We start from the raw sequence: 19,838 nt of genomic DNA, 5'->3' as shown, positions 1-19,838 counted from the left end.
ATCAGCGTGTGTCCTCTCACTTCAGTTCTTAGAACATTTTTTGTAGCTCGTACAGCGACAAGCAACCAATATGGTGTATGTATGCATGCGTCCTTCATTCTACTTCCAGAGGTTGGGGTTCCATGTGAGAGGGTAGGGATTGACATTGTTGGTCCCCTTGACCCTCCTACAGCATCAGGAAACATATATTATGGTGGTAGTGGATAATGCCACCAGGTTAGGACTACCACTGCCCCTGCAGTGGCTAGGGCCCTCATTAGTATCTTTACCAGACAGGGCTTCCCTAAAGAGGTGGTATGAGACAGGGATACACATTTCATGTGTGGATGTCTGAAACGCATGTGGAAGGAGTGTGGAGTGACCTACAGGTTCACTATCCCCTACCATCCGCAGTTCAATGGCCTTGTTGAATGATTCAATCAGACCATGAAAAGTATGATTAGTGGACTTTCTGAAAAAGGAGGTGGGTTGTCTTACTTCCACGGCTGTTTTTGCTTACAGCCTCCCTGCCACAGAAGGGAGTGGGCTTCTCCTCATTTAAATTTCTGTTTGGTCATCCTGTTAGGGGACCATTGTGCCTCGTGAATGAGGGATTGGAGAAGCCTCTCATTGAATCTAAGCAGGACGTAGTGGACTATGTGCTTGGCCACTACTCCAGGATGGCAGAATACATGGAGAAAGCAAATAAAAACCTTGAGGCCAGCCAGGAGCTCCAGAAGCAATGGTATGGCAAAAAGGCTGCTATGGTTGGGTTTCAACTAGAGCAGAAGGGGGAAACAGCATTTACAATGCTGCTAATACCACGCAGGTAGGTAACAACGCAGTCATTACAACGAGTGTACGTGTTGTTACCACGCGTGGCTTTACATCGCAAGTCATTTCAACGACTTGCGCTAGGTGGCGTGCAACAACAGGGAATGTGTTGGGTTTTAAATCCAACACCTCCCCTGCTGTTGCGCTAACTGGAGTAGGAATAGTCATTTATACTATTCCTAAGTCCAGCGCGCCACCTAGCGCAAGTCGTAGAAATGACTTGCGATGTAAAGCCATGCGTGGTAACAACACGTACAACCGTGTTGTAACCTACTGCGTGGTAATAGCACGCGTTGCAACGTGCTATATTCGCAGAAGGTGTGGGTTTTGGAGACCGTGGCTCCTAGGGCTCCCCAAGATAAGTGAAGTAGGCCCTACCCTATTCTAGAAAGAAAAGGGGAGGTTCCCTATCTGGTGTACTTTGGCTCTTGCAGGAACCCCCAGAGGCTCATCCATGTATACCACCTTAAACCCTGCTGTGACAGGGCAGATGTGATCATGCTCATGGTTAGAGATGAAGATCAGGAAGCAGAGAGTGAACCTCTCCCGGACCTCCTGTCCAACAATCAAAAAGATGGGTCAGTGGAAGGAGTGGTCTTGTCAGACACCCTCACTGCCGAACAGCAGACTGACTTCGGGCAAGTCTTAAGTCAGTTTGCTGGTCAGACTAGCTGGTGTACTTATGATGTAGATACTGGTGAAAGCCTACCCATCAAGAATAAAAGTCTGATCATGTGAAAGAGAGCATCAAAGTTGGGGTAAGCAAGATGCTGGAATTGGGAGTCATGGAGCCATCTGAGAGCTCCTGGGCCAGCCCAGATGTCTTAGTCCCCAAAGCTCTTACCCAGGGTGATAAAAAAGAGATGAGGTTCTGTGTGGACTACAGGGGTATCAATGCGGTGACCAAAAATGATCAAAGGGCAGATGAACTGATTGACAGGTTGGGAGCAGCGAAATATATCTGAGTACCTTTGATCTCACATCAGGATACTGGCAGATAGGTCTGACTGCAGGAGCAAAATAAAGATCTGCATTTTCAACCCCAGATGGGCATTATCAGTTTACTGTAATGTCTTTTGGTCTGAAAAATGCACCTGCCACTTTTCTTTCAAAGGTTGATGAACAAAGTCCTTGCTGTTTTGGAATCAGATAGTGCAGCTTATCTTGAAGATATTGCTGTCTTTAGCTCCACCTGCAGGATCACCTGGTCTACCTTGGGAAAGTACTTTAGGCTCTGAGTAGTGCATGTTTCACTATCAAGTCAAGCAAGTTCTAGATAGAGCAGGGAAAGGTTGAATACTCAGGCTATTCAGGCCAGCACCGGATCCAGACCATTCTGGACTGGGTGGCTCCAACAGCCCAGGCTCAAGTCAGGACCTTCCTTGGCTTGTCTGGGTACCACCGGAGGTGTGTGAAGAACTGGGGCACAATTTTGACACCTCTCACAGAACTCACCTCCAAAAGAAAGCCCAAAAAGGTGAACCGGACAGTGAGCTGTCAAAAGACTTTTGACAATCTATAGGGAGCAATGTGCTCTGCACCTGTTATGAAATATCCAGATTATGCAAAGCAATTCATTGTGAAGACTGATGTCTGTGAACATGAGATAGGAGTGGTCCTATCCCAAATAAATAACCAAGGTCAAAACTAGCCAGTGGCTTTGATCAGTAGAAGGCTACTCCCCAGGGAACAGCATTGGAGTGCCATTGAGAGGGAACCTTTGCTGTGGTCTGACCCCTAAGGAAGCTGAGACCATATCTGTTTGGGTCTCACTTACTTGTTCAAACTGACCACAGGCCTCTCAGATGGTTAATGGAACTGAAAGGTGAAAATTCCAAACTGCTAAGGTGGTCCATATCTCATCAGGTAATGTACTTTGAAGTGCAACATGGAACTGGGACTGCCAATGCAGATGGCCTTTACAGGTTATTATTATTATTGGCAGAATTTATTAAGCACATCGCTACCCGTAACGGGCTTCCCAGAGCTAAAGGAGATTCTTCTACTTAGAAGATGATGAATCTCTTGGGGAAGGTTAGTCTCATTCTCTTTCTTTTGTGGTATGAATGTAGGAAAGTACCTCATTTGACATGGTTAGCCCCCACTTTTTGCCTGATGCATGATGTGATTTCGAACTGTAAGTGCACTGGGTCTCTGCTTACCAGGTTCCCAGCACCAGATCTCTTTCCCAAAACTCAACCATGATTGGCAAAACTTCAGTTACCACTGTAAGTCCTTAGTAAGTTGTACACCTGGTGCCTAGGGCTTGGCACCTGGAGAGGGTCTTCTGGGGCTGCAGCCCTGGTTGAGCCACCCTGCGCGGCAAACTTCAAAGGTGATTCCACCTTTGAAATGCAACCCAAAAACCTCCAGATAGTGGGGGAAGCACTTGTGTGCCCTTTTTTGCCTTTAGTTTACTTGTGTGCCCACTTTTGCCTTTTGTTTCCCTGTTGCCCTTTTTGCTCTCTGTCTCCCTGTGCCCTATTCTGCTGTGCCCATTTTGCCTTTTTACTCGTGTGCCCTTCTTTGCCTTTAGTTTACTTGTGTGCCCATTTTTGCCTTTTGTTTCCCTGTTGCCCTTTTTTGCTCTCTGTCTCCCTGTGTGACCATATTGCTTTTGTTTCTCGCTCCTCTGTGCCCGTAGCCTCGCTGTTCCCGCCGCTGCTGTGTCTGCGGCCTGCGCCCATTCGCTGACCCCTGCCTCCCGCCTCCTGCCTCCCAGCTGCTCCTCCCTCCCACCTCCCCTTAAAATGGCAGCCGCTGTGCAGCCACGCCTAAGGCGAGTCCGTCTGCACCCGTCCGTGCCTGGACCGCGCCCAGTGCCTGAACCCCTGACCCCCGCACCAGCCATGAAGACTGCCGCCGATACGACGCCAGAACCCTCATCGCTCTCAACCCAGGACGAACTCCCACCTGCTGCAGAGCCACCCCGAGGCGCACCCACGGTCCCTTCGCCTGCCAAAACTTCAGCTTCTCCTGCATCGAAGACACAGAGACACCCGCCATGACAAAACACAACCAGCTCTGATGCATCCTGATCAACACCCGCTCCGCACGCAAACATGCCGTCGATCTCTGGGACCTACTCGACACCGCATCTCCAGACGTCGCCTTCCTGACCGAGACCTGGATGAACGAAGCCTCCTCCCCAGACATCGCCATAGCCATCCCCGATGGATATAAGATCGCCCGTAGAGACCGCACCAACTGAGTCAGAGGAGGAATCGCCATTGTCCACAAGAAGACCATCAGAGGCTCAACAAACACCGACGACACCCTCAGCACCGCCGAACACATGCACTTCCAGATCCACACGGACCCCAATACCACTGAAGTACTGGGTTTTTCAGAACCCAGCGGTGCCAGGGAACACACCCTAAGACTTCGAGTTCTTCCTGTTTCGGACTACAGAAACACAGAGTCTTCTTGGTGAAGTCAAAGATCGTATTTATTGGCTGCAACCAGTAACAGGTATCCTAGAAGTACAACACGGTGTATATTCTCAGGAGACTGCTCAAACTTACAAAGCCAGCCTTCTCTTTTATACAAATATTATGCTTTAGGCAAGCATTCCTTATTTTACAGTTGACTATTCACATATTTTCACTACAAAGAAAAAGCAGAGTCATGAAGCCCATATTTCAGTTTGTCCAGCCCTCAATCAATTACCCGGCAAGGCTTGGTACTTTCATCGGACCCCTAATAAAAACGGGCACCTCCTCCTCGTAAAGCAAGTCATAAAGTAAGAAACAGGGACAGGTGTGTGTAAGATTAGGCATGGTTTGTGTGTGATGAAAGGTTTTATGGTATGTTGTGCCTTGATACTAATCTCATTCGGCCACTGGGAAAGGAACTGGCCGAACAGGTTTGGCTTCAGGCAGTGGAGTCAGCTTGCCCAGGTCACAGAGGAGTCAGCAAAGGTGTATGTGTCCTTCAGACTCGATTTTTGGCCTAGTTAGTGGCCTATGTGAGGGCAATCACAAAATGGCTGCCGTTCAATGGAAACCGAGGGTTCAGGACGGAAACTCTGATTTCAGGGTGATTTCTTCACCCGAATATGGGGAAAATGCTTGTGCATAGTATCCTAATCATTTGCGTTCTGCTGATACCAAAATCGTCATGATACGACGATGTTTATAACACGGGTCCAGAATTTACAGTACCACACCACCCTCAGAGGCACCCTCGTCTACAGACCACCCGACCACAATTCTGCGACACCATCAACAACTTCATCAGCACGCACGCACTGACCTCCACCGACTATATTCTCCTCGGAGACCTGAACTTCCATCTGGAGAACAACAACGACAGCAACTCCTCCACCCTGATAGACAACCTCGCCAACCTCGGACTGGAACAGATCATTACATCACCGACCCACATCGCCGGACACACGCTCGACGCATCTTCTCCTCAAGCCCACATGTCTCCTTCAGCCACGTCTCCAAACCCACCTAGACCAACCACCACTGCATCCACTTCACCTTCCGTAAACCCATCGCACATCACCGCACCCGACAGATCCCCCGTCGCTGCTGGGGCAAAATCACCGAAGTACAACTACAGACAAACCTCGCACTCAACCCACCGACCAACCCCTCCAACCCCGATGATGGTGCGCGTACTCTTAGACGATGGATGGACGACTGCGCCAACACCTTAGCCCAGCTGAAAAAACAAACCCTCAAAGACACCAGCAAGAGAGCCAACTAGTTCACCCTGGAACTCCTAGCGTCTAAACGCACCTGCCGGAAGCTTGAGAACATATGACGCAGCGAGAAGTCACCGGGCAGCCACGCAGCCCACAAAGACGCCATCCGCAACCACCACCACCTCATCAGGACCGCCAAGAGGACCTCCTTCAAAGACCGCCTCGACAACAATGCACACAACAGCAAGGAGCTCTTCAACGTCTTGAAGGAACTCTCCAACCCCAGCTCCAACGCCAATGACATCCCACCGTCGCAAGCCCTGTGCGACTCCCTCGCCACCTTCTTCCACCGCAAGATCGCCGACATCCACAAGAGTTTCAACCCCCGGACGACCCTAACAGGCCCCAACATACCGGAACCACCTCACCGCCTTAACCCGACCCCCTGACAGCCTGGACCAACGTGAGCATCGAAGACACAATCAAGACCATGAACCCAATCCACTCCGGCTCGCCGTCTGACCCTTTTCCACACCACATCTTCAACAAAGCCGGCAGCTCCATCGCACCCCACCTACGCAACATCATCAACCTCTCCTTTGAGACCGCGACCTTCCCTGAAAGCTGGAAACACGCCGAGATCAACGCCCTACTGAAGAAACCCAAGGCGGACCCGAGCGAACTGAAAAACTTCCGGCCCGTCTCCCTGCTTCCGTTCCCAGCTAAGGTAATCGAGAAGATAGTCAACATCCAGCTCACCCGCTACCTCGAAGACAACAGCATCCTTGACCACTCCCAGTCAGGCTTCTGCAGCAACCACAGCACCAAGACCGCCCTCATCGCCGCCACAGATGACATCAGGACCCTACTGGACAATGGCGAGACGGCGGCCCTCATCCTCCTTCACCTCTCTGCCGCCTTCGACACCGTCTGCCACCGCACACTACGCACACGGCTGCACAACGCAGGGATCCGAGACAAGGCCCTGGACTGGACCTCCTCCATGTTTATAACACGGGTCCAGAATTTACAGTACCACAGACCCTCCTTTTGCCCTTACATAGGCAATAACCTATACTCACGTTAATCTGAGTTCAGGTCTGAGTCCAGGTCTATGTTCATAAAGTCGTTGAGATGTTGCTGTAGCATCATCCTATTACTTAGCTCGTCCCTTGATACAGGTTTCCTTACACACGATGTAGCACAGAGGCCACATATTGCAGGAGCACACTGTACACACCGACAGAACAGGAAAAGAATGGCTAAGATCATCCCAATGACTATCAGAATCTTCCATCCCCAGGCGGATATCAGTTCCCAGAACCACCCCATCAATGACCAATCTCCTTTATCCACGTGAATAGATTCGGAGATCTTATGCAGTTTGGAAATGGCCTGGTAGACTGTCGGAGCGTTATCTGGAATGAAAACACAGCAACTTGATTGGATCACTTTACATACCCCACCTCGGTCTGTAAGTATGACGTCTAATGCGACCCTGTTCTGAAGAGTCATAAGGCAATCCGACTGGAGCTCAGCAGTCAAATTACTAAGGGCACCGGCGGTTTCATCTACCGTGGATTCAACCACCCTCTTCAATTGCCTTATGTTCCTGCTGTTAACCATAGGCCCCCAAAACGGCAGAAAACCCTTTACGAAATCTCCAAGTTCTTGTCCTGTAGTGTCTTCTTTACTGATGACACCTCTAACTATCCTTGTCTTGTGGTAATCTGCCGCAGCCGTGTAGGTGGGAGGCAACAGGAACGAAACAAAACATGTGCCTGAGAAGTCAGGGGGCAACCATGTATAGGCTCTATTATGGCAGATGAAATAGGTACCCTTAGCTGCTAAGAACGAAGGGGAGGTCTGAGGCGCAAAAACATATGTTTCAGTGCAGATACTTTTCCCTAACTGAGCTCTGGGATTCTTGCCATTACCTTGCAGACATAGGTGACCCTGATGGGGTACAATCCAAATCAGGGAGGATCTCTTTGCTCGCTGGTTCTCACTCAGAGTAACTCCATATCCTGTTATGTTCCATCCAATATATGCTAGTGTCTCATCTCTCGGGATAGTCTCATAGGAAATATCTTCCCTAATCATATCTACTATACCCTTAACTAGAGCACTATTCTTGGGATTATCATTCACAGAACGTAGGGGGTTGGCTTCATGAGCGTATATGAACACCGTTCTATATGCCCACACAGAACCATTATGGCTGAAAGGCAAGACCAGATAAGGGATACCTTTATCAGTAGTATGAGGCATAAGACTACACACCCAACAGTTAGTTGTGTTAACTACTAATTGGTGTTGGTGTCGAAGCTTAATGAATGAATTATTGACAAATTCTAATCTTCTAGCAGACTCGTGTTCAGGCAAGGGGTGAAAAGAATGCGAGGTAACAGTAGAAGGAGGTATGGGCTGTGTAGTGGGTGCAAATGTCACTTGAAAAGAGAATAAAACATATCCTATTAAAAACGTCATTACACTAAGCAACATGAAAATACAAAATATCAAAAATCGTTTCTTTGTCATCATTATACACATTCTGGCTTTAAAGTTCATCTTTTTGGCAGGTCTCTCATTCTCGAAAAACTCCATCCTCTCTAATTGCTGCTCGTGGTGGTAGGGTGTTCTATGCTAAGGAATGCTTCTGTCAGTCCAGGGCAACTCCCTTAGACCGACCAGAACTGTCAACCTAACGTTTTCAGCTGCACCCCAAAGACTTGGGCAACCACGACCCTACAGCTGAACCCGGATGGCGGTTCGAAAAACAAAAATAAGAAAGTTTCTCAGATGAGAGAGCTGCACTTTCAAAAATAGCAAAGAAAAAGAATTTTTATTTGTCCATAGTTCTCGGCCTCAGATTGTAACGGCTTTTTCCAGGTACTGTCTGGTTCTGGAACAAAAGTTCAGGCTCTGTAGTGTTCAATCGAATTGACGGTGGCACAGCTTCTTGCAAAATATTGTCACTTTCTTGTTCAGAAAGTGTTCCTTTTACCCGTGCATCGCTAAAAGGCAGAAAACGAGGCACGGTCTCAGTCTCAGAGTCAGCGATCCCCTCCTGGACCCACCGGTCATACGGTAGAGGCAAAGGGACCCTCATGCAGTGTACGCCGTAGATCCAGTTCTTTTTCCCTTCCACTCGAACAGCTGATCTTGTTGAGAGAAGGACGAGGTGGGGGCCGGTCCAACGGGGCTGGTCATTGTTTGTCCGCTGGAAGTTTTTGACCAGCACCCATGATCCAGGATCGATAAGATGTCCTGGAGCTTCAGAGACCTGAGGCAGAGTATCGTGAACCTGTTGGTGTAAAACACGCAATTTAGCCGTCAATTCATACAGATAATCAAGCAGTACAGGGTGTTCGATCTCACTAAATTTTGTCGGCCTTGGCACTCCCCATATGTTGGCCGGGCGGCCGAACACAATTTCATAGGGACTAAGTCCCACTCGCGAATGCACAGTCATTCTTGTTAATAGGAGTGCTAAGGGCAGAGCATCAGGCCATTTAAGACCAGAGCTCGCTTGTATTTTTGCCAACTTCAATTTTAACGTGCCATTATAGCACTCTACTAGTCCAGCTGATTGGGGGTGATTTGCAGCGTGAAATTTTTGCTGGATACCTAGCCCCTCACACACTTTCTTCATCACTCGACCCACAAATTCACTCCCATTATCACTCCATCCAACCATTCTCGGCATTCCAAACCTAGGGAAGAATTCTTTGGCAAGGGCTATAGCTGTGGATAAGGCAGTGTTGTCTTTTAAGGGATATGCTTCTACCCATCTTGAAAAGGCACAAACAACAACGAGTACGTATTTCAAATTGTTGCACCTTTCCATGTGGATGAAATCTAGCTGCAAAACCTCAAACGGATATGTTGGGGGTGCAAAATGACCAGCTGGAGTTGGGGTTCCCCTACCAGGATTGTATTTCAGACACACCATGCAATTCTTGACCACATTCTCTGCACATTTAGGAATTCCAGCATTTTGCCATACTGGAGCCAACAACGTATTTCAAATTGTTGCACCTTTCCATGTGGATGAAATCTAGCTGCAAAACCTCAAACGGATATGTTGGGGGTGCAAAATGACCAGCTGGAGTTGGGGTTCCCCTACCAGGATTGTATTTCAGACACACCATGCAATTCTTGACCACATTCTCTGCACATTTAGGAATTCCAGCATTTTGCCATACTGGAGCCAACAACTTACAAATCCCTTTCACACTGATATGGGCCATTCCATGAGCCATTGTCACCACTGCAAGCACATACGCATCGGGTAACAACCATCGCTGATGTTCTGACAAGTCAACCCAACAACCATTTTCATCCAATTTACCCGTACTTTCTCTCCACACACTCAACTCTTTCTCTGAAGCTTCAGCTTGAAGAGACTTCACACTCTCTATCGTATCTTCACACATTCCAACGTCACCAACCCATTTTGCAGGGCCTGCAACATACATTCGATTCATCACATCTTTTGCTGTTTCTTTTGCGATTTCGTCAGCAAATGCATTACCACGACCAACATCATCAGTAACCTTCTTGTGTGCACTGCATTTCACAATCGCAACTTGTAACGGCAAGGTCAGTGACTCAAGAAGCTCATTCACCAACTGACCATGCTGAATCTTAGCTCCATGCGAAGTCAGGAACCCACGTTCTTTCCACAATCGTCCAAAACTATGAGCTACACCAAACGCATACTGGCTGTCGGTATATATGGTCACTTTCATTCCTTTCGATAACACAAACGCTCTCATAAGTGCAATCAACTCTGCTGCTTGAGCTGAATTATGTGGTATACGTGCAGCTTCAACAATCGTATGCAAAGTCGTGACAGCATATGCTGCAGTCGTATCACCATTCGGAATCTTGAAGCATGAACCATCCACCCATAAGGTACCATCACACTTTACAAGAGGAGTATCTTTAAGATCTACTCTCCCTTTCGTTTCTTCTTCTGTCCTGGGAAAACAATCATGCTGTTCAACATCATCTGTCTCTACTGAAATCGGCAATAACGTGGCTGGATTCAACGTATTGCACCTTTTTATGTGCACATGACTCGCTAACAGTGTCAACTCGTAACCTGACAATCGAGCACTAGTTAAGTGCTGTGTCTTGGTCCTGTTTAACAACGTGTCCACTGCATGTGGAACCATCACAATCAACATATTATTCATCACTAACCCGGCAGACTGTCGAATAGAAACAGCTGCTGCCGCTGTGGCTCTCAAGCAACTCGGCAATGCTTTAGCTACCGGATACAAAGTCGACGAAAAATACGCGCATGGACGCTGCTTGTCTCCAAAAGACTGTGTCAGCACTGACAATGCACAACCCTCTTTCTCATGGACATACAGTGTAAAGGGCTTACTGTAGTCGGGGGTACCCAACACAGGAGCCGAACACAATGCATCACGCAATTCGGAAAAACTTTTCTGACAATCTTCAGACCATGGAACGGGATTCGGTGTATCCTTACAGGTCAATGCTACCAATGGTTTGGCCAGCAAAGAAAAATTCGGTATCCACTGTCTACAGTATGATGTAATGCCCAAGAAAGCACGTACTTCTCTCTGTGTCTTAGGCACATTCAATTTTGCAATTGCCTAAATTCTTTCTGGGGTCAGTTTCCTTCCCTCCTTCGATAAGAGATGACCTAAGTAGGTCACTTCTTGTCGACAATATTGCAGTTTTGAAAGAGACACTTTGTGATGTAAATCAGACAAATGACGCAACAACGACAAGGTGGCTTCTTTACAAATCTCCTCAGTATCTGCAGCTATTAGCAAATCATAGACGTACTGAATAAGGGTGGCGCCATCAGGTAAAACAATTGCATCAAGCTGTGTTTTTAAAGCCTGACTATATATTGATGGACTTTCACACTAGCCTTGAGGAGCGCGTTTGAAGCGGAAGCTTCGGCCTCCTAAACTGTAGCCAAAAATATCCCTGCTCTCCTCGGCAATCGGGATGCTGAAGAAAGCATTCTTCAAGTCAATCACCGAGAACCAGGTGGCGGAAGCTGGAATCATAGTCAATAGGGCAGTGATATCAGGAACAACTGGAAACTGTAGCACAACTATTTTATTGACCTCTCTAAGATCAATCACGAACCTGTAAACAGGTGGCTGAGAAGGGTCAGTACGTTTCAAAACAGGCAGAACAGGACTATTACAAACGTTGCCTCTTGTCTCTTCAATTACATCTTTTCCAATCAAATCATAAATGATCGCTAGCAACGCTTTTACACCTTCACTAGAGATCTTGTATTGGGGAATGCGTGGCAATTTAACATTGGCTTTCAATGTCACAACATATGGCGGTATTTCCAAAAGACCCACATCATTAGGACCAGTAGCCCAAAGAATATCAGGAAGAAACGACAATTCTGTCGGAAGTTTATCCTTCGACAAATACATTGGAGAGATCCCTTTCCTACCCAGTGTAAGTTGTACTCCCGAAGAAGAACAATATAATGTCGCATACAATCTTTTCAACAAATCCAATCCTAACAAGTTTTCACCACAACCTGTCGTCAGAATAAGGGGTGCTTCCAATTCACAAGGTCCAACAGAAAGGGACATAGGACTAGAAATCGGGTTCCTAACCGGGGCGCCAGAAAAACCTACTGAAACATTCATCTCGCCAGACAAAGGTGCGCCAGGGAGTTTTGAGTGCACAATAGAACTCTTTGTAGCACCAGTATCCAACAGAAAAGGCTCTGACACACCTGATGTAATCACCTTAACATAAGGTCCACTCTGATCTACTGGAACTGAAACAACTCCCTCTCTTTGTCTATGGCTGTCCTAGCAATCGTTACCTTCAATATTCTCATCTTCTGCATAGTAGTCGTCAGCGTAGTACTGAGCCGTCCTACCAGACGCGTTATTTTGCTGGTCAAAGCTATTCATTGAATTCTGAGGCGGAAGGGAACGCGCGTTCTGGGGGACACTTCCACGTCCTCTACCTCTAGGAGCTTGTTGAACACCTCGACCTCTTGCGCCAGAAGCACCATTCGTACGCTGTAACAAAATAGGACAACTATACTTGAAATGACCCTCTTCTTTACAATATGAACACTGATTGGGACCTACAGGAACACGTGGTTGAGAATACTCAAACCTTTGCGAGTTTCTCTGAAACTGTTGAGGTTGCTGATAGTTACTCTGACCACCACGTGGCGGATACGCCTGTTGTAAAAGAACCTTCATCTTTAATTCTTTAGTTTTCTTTTCTGCTCTATCCTTCTCATCTTTATCCCTATTTTCGTAGTACTGTGCAGTAGCCAATATTTGTGCTGAAGAGGAAACGGCCCAAGAACTCTCTGAATCTTTCAATTTCTTACACAGCTCGGGAAGCAAATTGTGCACAAACTTGTCAACGAACAACCGTTGACCGCCTTCTGTACTCATATCTTGACCACTGTGGTCGATAAACGTTTCCTCAAACCTGGTGAAGAAATCAGACACTGTTTCATCTTTCTTCTGCTTACATGCAGACAATTTATCCCAATTCACACGCATCGCAGGCATTAAAGACTTCATGTAAGTAATGATCCTAGCAGGAAGTTCTGCTACCAAAGGCTCAGGCTTGGCACCACCAACTTGTCTATCATTTGCAGTACTAATATTAGCCCATGTGTCACCTAACTCTTGCGCATGATCTGCATGGCGAATCAATCCCTACAAAGGCTGTGGAACAACATTCCCAAATAACATGTCTATGTCAGCTAAATTCATAATGCATGAGTCTGCAGTCTGTGATAATTCCTTATAATACCCTGCAGGGTTTTTACGGGGGTCAGGCAAAATCTGCTTAAGGGCTAAAACTTCAGCTCGCTTCCAAGGAACATGTACCCAAACACGCTGAAAATGAGCTGGAGCAGCAGCAATGTTATTAACGGCATCAGCCGCAACGGCGTCCTTCCATACCGGAGGGACTTCTCTCATTGGGTACTGTCGCACTTTTTTCCTAACTGAGGAGTCATGTTCAAACAGCGACTGGGAAGGATCCTTATTCCTAAAGGACAACAACGTCGCAACTGCTTTCTCAACATCGGAGCCCATAATCGTGCCCTTTGAAAACTCAAACCGTACACGGCACAACTCAGGCGGATTTGTTTCTAACTCATTATCCTCCAATTCCTCACAAAGGAAAGCACACATTTTCTCAAAAACGTATCTTTGTTTTGGCGCTTCCCATTGACGGAAGACATCCATAACAGACTCCACATCATATTTAAAAGGGAAAGTAATCCATTTACGCGCCATATGGTCAAACACTTCTCTCTCTCAAGAATCAGGCAGTTGACTACGCGACTGCTTACGCTCCGAATCAGGTGTCCCACCAGCTGACCCGAAGAGAGGAAATATAATGCTAGCAACAGTATCAGTCATTCTCTGTCGGATAGAAGGAGAAGTTGACAAAAAAATAGGAGGAAAAACAGAGGGAGGCAAGGCAGACGCAGATGCAGACACAGAGGCAGTATCAGGAAGAACACCAGAAGAGGCAGTCGATGTAGTAGACAAAGTCGTAGGAAGTACAGACGAAGCAGGTAGCAAAGTCGGCGGCCCTTGAGGGGCTGTGCCATAGGAGTAGGAGCCAACTGAAGAGGAGCTGGCGGCTGTGGAAGAACCTGAGGCACAATAACTGGGGGTTGCACAACTAAAGGTTGCGGAGGTGCTGTAGCACTCTGCGCATAAGGGGGTGGCGAACTCAACAAGTGTGACATTAAAGGATCTCTCTCAATTTCTTTTGCTGCATCTTGCTGAAGAAGCGGCAAAGCTGGATAACATTTATCGATCACCATTTTACGTTGCCTGTGCAACTGCTCACTCATCTGTTCTTCTTCACTATCTTTAAACTGCATAGCAGCTTGCATTACCGAGATACCCTTTTCTCTCTTATTTCTCTTTGCTAATTTAATTTCCCTCTGTTTGGCTTCCTTACGCCATAGGCGGAAAGAGTCAAACATCGCCGGCCGGGCTTTCTTATTAAAAAGTTTAACCTCCAGATTATCCAGAATCTCTGTGTCAAAACTACCATATTGGGGCCATTTTAAAACACCATCTTTCCTGGTGTATCGGATCCATACTTCATTATATGTGATGGGGCCTACGCCATGTTTCACATATAGTTCATAGGTTGGAGTTCCAATCGGAGGAACCGGACACGAGTCCTCCAATCGGGAATCCCTATTACAACCAAGACAAAACAAATTCCCAAGTCTGCTAAGACCAGGCATCTTCGCTCTCTAGTCTAGCTTCAAACTTCAAAGGATTATCGAATACGATAGTCTCGTGAATACACGAATCCCTCGGCTTTGGTACTTGCAAGTTCCAAATCAAAGATCCCAAGGGGATACCAAACTAAGAACCAAACTAAGGATTGGGATACGCTCCACTTATACTTAACTGAGGTATCGATGACGTCACCAGAAGACTCGTCTATCGTTTCGCTCTACCAATCATCAAGGGTCCAAAACAGGGCGATAGTCAGGGCAGCAGTCCTTCGTAGCCGTCGGGAAGCGGGGAACCTCGCAGCAAAGACTTTCGGACCACGTTGACATACAGGGGTCGATGAAGTGGCGGCCTTCCTCCAGAATTTTCACACGAAGCTCCTCACGAACCTCTGGCTTGGACCGGTACCGCTGAAATCGCCCCACGTTGGGCGCCAACTGAAGTACTGGGTTTTTCAGAACCCAGCGGTGCCAGGGAACACACCCTAAGACTTCGAGTTCTTCCTGTTTCGGACTATAGAAACACAGAGTCTTCTTGGTGAAGTCAAAGATCGTATTTATTGGCTGCAACCAGTAACAGGTATCCTAGAAGTACAACACAGTGTATATTCTCAGGAGACTGCTCAAACTTACAAAGCCAGCCTTCTCTTTTATACAAAATATTATGCTTTAGGCAAACATTCCTTATTTTACAGTTGACTATTCACATATTTTCACTACAAAGAAAAAGCAGAGTCATGATGACAAGCCCATATTTCAGTTTGTCCAGCCCTCAATCAATTACCCGGCAAGGCTCGGTACTTTCATCAGATATCGACGGACCCCTAATAAAAACGGGCACCTCCTCCTCGTAAAAGCAAGTCATAAAGTAAGAAACAGGGACAGGTGTGTGTAAGATTAGGCATGGTTTGTGTGTGATGAAAGGTTTTATGATATGTTGTGCCTTGATACTAATCTCATTCGGCCACTGGGAAAGGAACTGGCCGAACAGGTTTGGCTTCAGGCAGTGGAGTCAGCTTGCCCAGGTCACAGAGGAGTCAGCAAAGGTGTATGTGTCCTTCAGACTCGATTTTTGGCCTAGTTAGTGGCCTATGTGAGGGCAATCACAAAATGGCTGCCGTTCAATGGAAACCGAGGGTTCAAGACGGAAACTCTGATTTCAGGGTGATTTCTTCACCCGAATATGGCAAAAATGCTTGTGCATAGTATCCTAATCATTTGCGGTCTGCTGATACCAAAATCGTCATGATACGACGATGTTTATAACACGGGTCCAGAATTTACAGTACCACACCACTCTCAGAGGCACCCTCGTCTACAGACCACCCGACCACAATTCTGCGACACCATCAACGACTTCATCAGCACGCACGCACTGACCTCCACCGACTATATTCTCCTCGGAGACCTGAACTTCCATCTGGAGAACAACAACGACAGCAACTCCTCCACCCTGATAGACAACCTCGCCAACCTCGGACTGGAACAGATCATCACATCACCGACCCACATCGCCGGACACACGCTCGACGCATCTTCTCCTCAAGCCCACATGTCTCCTTTAGCCACGTCTCCAAACCCACCTAGACCAACCACCACTGCATCCACTTCACCTTCCGTAAACCCATCGCACATCACCGCACCCGACAGAACCCCCGTCGCTGCTGGGGCAAAATCACCGAAGTACAACTACAGACAAACCTCACACTCAACCCACCGACCAACCCCTCCAACCCCGATGATGGTGCGCGCACTCTTAGACGATGGATGGACGACTGCGCCAACACCTTAGCCCAGCTGAAAAAACAAACCCTCAAAGACACCAGCAAGAGAGCCAACTAGTTCACCCTGGAACTCCTAGCATCTAAACGCACCTGCCGGAAGCTTGAGAACATATGGCGCAGCGAGAAGTCACCGGGCAGCCACGCAGCCCACAAAGACGCCATCCGCAACCACCACCACCTCATCAGGACCGCCAAGAGGACCTCCTACAAAGACCGCCTCGACAACAACGCACACAACAGCAAGGAGCTCTTCAACGTCGTGAAGGAACTCTCCAACCCCAGCTCCAACACCAATGACATCCCACCGTCGCAAGCCCTGTGCGACTCCCTCGCCACCTTCTTCCACCGCAAGATCGCCGACATCCACAAGAGTTTCAACCCCCGGACGACCCTAACAGGCCCCAACATGCCGGAACCACCTCACCGCACTGACCACGACCCCCTGACAGCCTGGACCAACGTGAGCATCGAAGACACAATCAAGACCATGAACACAATCCACTCCGGCTCGCCGTCTGACCCTTTTCCACACCACATCTTCAACAAAGCCGGCAGCTCCATCGCACCCCACCTACGCAACATCATCAACCTCTCCTTTGAGACCGCGACCTTCCCTGAAAGCTGGAAACACGCCGAGATCAACGCCCTACTGAAGAAACCCAAGGCGGACCCGAGCGAACTGAAAAACGTCCGGCCCATCTCCCTGCTTCCGTTCCCAGCTAAGGTAATCGAGAAGATAGTCAACATCCAGCTCACCCGCTACCTCGAAGACAACAGCATCCTGGACCACTCCCAGTGAGGCTTCTGCAGCAACCACAGCACCAAGACCGCCCTCATCGCCGCCACAGATGACATCAGGACCCTACTGGACAATGGCGAGACGGCGGCCCTGCCACCGCACACTACGCACACGGCTGCACGACGCAGGGATCCGAGACAAGGCCCTGGACTGGACCTCCTCCTTCCTCTCTGGCAGAACCCAGAGAGTCCGCCTCCCCCCGTTCCGATCCGAAGCCTCCGAGATCATCTGCGGCGCCCCGCAGGGATCCTCCCTCAGCCCGACGCTGTTCAACGTCTACATGGCGCCTCTCGCACGCATCGCCCCTCACCGCCAAATCCAACCTCCACCAGGGAATGAAGGCCATCGCTGACTGGATGGAGGATTGCCACCTTAAACTGAACACAGACAAGATGGAGATCCTCATCCTCGGGCCCAACGCCTCAGCTTGGGACTACTCCTGGTGGCCCGCATTTCTGGGAAGAAAGAGAGCAACCAAATTATGGTTGTCACTGCGCACAGTGCTGGGGGTAACTAAGACCCTAGACTGGTGATCTCATTAACATAAAAAATAGTCAAACACAACGGTCCAAATCAAACGAACATATATTGATTCATGTATGTAATGGATAGAAACAAAATTGTCAATACATTTATAAAATATAACAATTGCATAAAGTCCTCAACCTAATGCATTTGTGACAAAGCATGAACATGATACATAGTACATTTGTCTGGTTACATGAAGACATAAAGGTAAGCCCAATGCATTTCGGGACTTTGGTGTCCCTTCGTCAGGGGCAATCTGAAAACAAAAAGGATACGATGATAATGGATATTACTAAAAGTAAAGATATACATTTCATGATACTCAATGGGAAACATCACTGATTATATGGCTAACCACAGTGAATCACCCTAAGTGGGTCGTCAAAAAACCTGCCACTGTTGATAGGGCTATCCAACGAGTGTGAGATTCAATGTAAAGTAGAAAGACAACGTCACCCAAAGGTATAAGTGCACCGTGGTGGTGATGGTGAAAGAGGTTTTATGATACTACAGAGAACCTTAGCAGAAGGGAAGGGGGTGAAGGAACAAAGAGAGCATGGCGAGTGAAACTCACCTTATGTACTATGCCGCTAAGACCTCAATGAGGAGAAAAATCATGACTACCGGGCAACAACGCTGCTGCAGTGAAGGAAATAAATATGTATAAATATGTCATGAGTGACAGAAGTGCCGGTGTCCAGTGTAAATAATGAGCGGAACGGAATGTACGACACTTACCAACAATTCTGTACTCGGAACCGCGAGAATGAGAACTGAAAGCAAAAACACGTAAAGTGAACGGGGGTGCTGGGGAGGTGTACAACAATGTAAGGAAGTACAAGCTAGGGGGTCAAACGGTGCAAGAAGAGTAGCGTAGACCGTTGATACGGGAAGCGTCCGATACCGGAGTGTGATCCTAAAGGCACACCACACGCCATTAAATGCAAACAGGGCGGAAGAACAAGTACGAATGCGAACTTCCGGGGTATAAACGAACTAGAAACAGGACTGGCGGGGATCGCCATGATGGAATGGATCAGCGATGATAAATCACGAGCGAAGAACCGGGGATCGGATACCAAAGATATCACAAGGATTATGGATGCAAAAAAGGTGGATCACATGGTGTGACTGAAAAAAGATAAAAATTAATAAACAAAATAAAAAACAGAAATAAAAACTCGGAATAAGAGCCCTATCGGGTGGGGCCTTGCAATGTTCAGGTGGCCTAAACAGATCAAATGAACAAAAAAAGAGAAAGCGGGGTATCTATACTTTGTGAGACCGGAAGGTCGAAGGGAACGTGGAAAGATGTAATGAAGGGGTGCCTAAATATAAAAATGACTCAGATGAAAGAAGGAATGCAGTGTAGGCAGTAGATGTGGAGGTCAAATATTTGCGATCAATGTACATGCAAAGAAAGATAATCCTATAAGAATGAAGCGGTAAAATGATGGAATAGGTGCGCTTAAAATGCAAAAAGAGATTTAGATGTGGTGAAGAGGCGGAAAACTATGGTCTCAATGACGGATGAGTGCCTGTGGGAATGATCAGGGTGCAGTATAGGAGAGATGTGGTGAAAAGAATAGTGAAGACCAAAATGTTGAAGGGTAAACTCAAGACTAGTGAACTGAAGGTTGTTGAGAGGAATGTCTATAAAAAAAATGACAAGTCTAGGTGATCGTTAAGACCAAACGGAGCCAGGGTATGCAGTTTTTGAATCCAAAAGATTTCTTTGCGTAGAAGTAGATTGGTAATGTCTACCCCTGGCCTGACTTTTATGGTTTCGATGATTTGAAAGCGAAGTTGTGAGATTGTGTGTTGAGCTTCTGTCCAATGGATAGCAAGGCTTGAGGTAGTGTTTTTGTTTCTGATCCTGGATTTATGTTCCGTGATACGGGTTTTGATTTTACGTTCCGTCTTCCCTACATATGCCTTTCCACAAGGGCATTTAATGCAGTAGATGACGTGTGAAGTATTGCAGTCACTAGT

The sequence above is a fragment of the Triturus cristatus genome, chromosome 1_1, assembly GCF_964204655.1.
Source record: "Triturus cristatus chromosome 1_1, aTriCri1.1, whole genome shotgun sequence".
Taxonomy (NCBI): Eukaryota; Metazoa; Chordata; class Amphibia; order Caudata; family Salamandridae; genus Triturus; species Triturus cristatus.
Note: the sequence above shows the minus strand (reverse complement) of the source record.